Genomic DNA, 1,919 nt, shown 5'->3' with positions numbered 1-1,919 from the left:
TTGTTCTCTTTACCAAAAAAAAAAAATCAAGGAAAATTAATATCATCAATAAAGAAAAGCAAAAAATTAGCACTAATTTATTCAGAAATAATTCATCCGAATTTTTTTAAAAAAAGATCAAATTCAATAAAATAAATAATTCAAGTGAAAGTAATTAAGAATTTCCATCAACAAATTTAAGAATATATAAAATATATTTATATCCATCAATCATATTTATCAAAATATATTTTCTCTATTCAATAGATTATGGTTGGATAAACTTATTTAGCTCGTACTTGTGACATTTTTATTCAAATTTTAGAAGAATAACAATCATAATAATTAGTTTGTTGTTAATTATTTTATCAATTGAAGACATATAAATTATTTTCTCAATATTTGGTTGTATGTTAGTAGGTAAATTAGTAGTTGAGTGATTTTGATAATTTTTAAAAGTTGAGGGCATAAAATCAAATTTTTTTAAAAAATTCAAAAGTCTAAAAAAAAAAATTCAAAAAAAACATGGTCAAACACAACTCTAACTCCAACTTCATCTTCAACTCCAAAAAAAGTATTTTTTATGGCCAAACGGCTACTAAATGTTTTAGAACAAACATGATGGCAATTTTGAAATATGTGAAAGTTACAAAGGATAGATATGTCTTTTAATTGGTCAAATTAGAATGGCCTATAAGCCAAAAATAAATAAAAAGTAGGGGTAATGGTGCTTTTGGCTTTTGGCTTTTGGCTTTAAAAAATAATTTTTAACTTTTTTTAAGTCATTTTTTAACTTGTCAAACACTTTAAAAAGTAAAAAATGACTTAAAAGCTATTTTGACTAGCTTTTAAGCCAATTCAAACACTTAGCAACTAAATCTAATTTTACCCTCAATATTGAAGATGTTATTCATTTTAATGATTTCCTTGTATACTTGTCACTATCTTTTTAATTTGATTTTTAATTTTATTTGTCATTTTTTATAAATTTAAAAAAGACAAATTTTTTTTATATTTTATTGTAAGCATTAATTACTTATTTTTTAAATCTTTTTCCAATACATGTCATTAAACATATATTAATAAGGTAATATGGTAAGGTCACTATACTAATCAATATTTTTTTCAATAGATATGTCAAGTTAAAATATGAGAAGTAAATTTGAACAATGGAAGTAACAATGCTCAATTTTCAAAGAAAGATCTAATAAATAAACATAACTTAATAAAATACTTTCTCCATTCACTTTTATTTATCATGTTTTGATTCTCAAAGTCAATTTAACTAAACTTCAAAACTAAATTGAAATAGATTTATTAACTATAAAAAAAGGTTATAAATTGTAATCCTTCTCAAATTAATATAATCTAAAAATACATCTTAAAATATTTATCAAAATTCATATAATTTGACCTTGAAAAATGAAATAATGTCAAGTAAAAGCGAACCGAGAATATACTTAGAGTGTGTTTGGTATAAAGGAAAATATTTTTCAAATCAACTTATTTCATCGAATCTAAGGAAAATGGCTTCCCTTCAAAAAGTAAGGAAAACATTTTTTAAAACCCTCTGTCAACCTCACTCTTAAGTTGAAATATTTATACAACTCTCAAAATCCCCCACCCCTACTCTGACCCCCAATCTCTTCCCCCTCCCCACCCTATCCAAAAATAAATATTTCAATTTTTTTTCTTACCTTATCCCTTACTCAAAACCCAAACTCCTATCCCCTACCCCCTCCTGAAAAATTCAAACTTTTTGCTTAACCCCCCCCCCCTCCATCCGATCCCCTACCCCTACTAACTTTCCTCCTCCCCCTTTTAAAAAACCTACCCCGATCCCTACCTCCTACCACCCCCAATCCAAAAAAAGTATTTTAATTTTTTTCTTACCTCATCCCTTACCCCAAAACGCAAACCCCAAGTCCCCCCCCCCCCCC

This window comes from Capsicum annuum, chromosome 2 (assembly GCF_002878395.1).
Source record: "Capsicum annuum cultivar UCD-10X-F1 chromosome 2, UCD10Xv1.1, whole genome shotgun sequence".
Classification (NCBI taxonomy): Eukaryota; Viridiplantae; Streptophyta; class Magnoliopsida; order Solanales; family Solanaceae; genus Capsicum; species Capsicum annuum.
The sequence above is the reverse complement of the archived record's forward strand: the minus strand, read 5'-3'. Positions refer to the sequence as shown.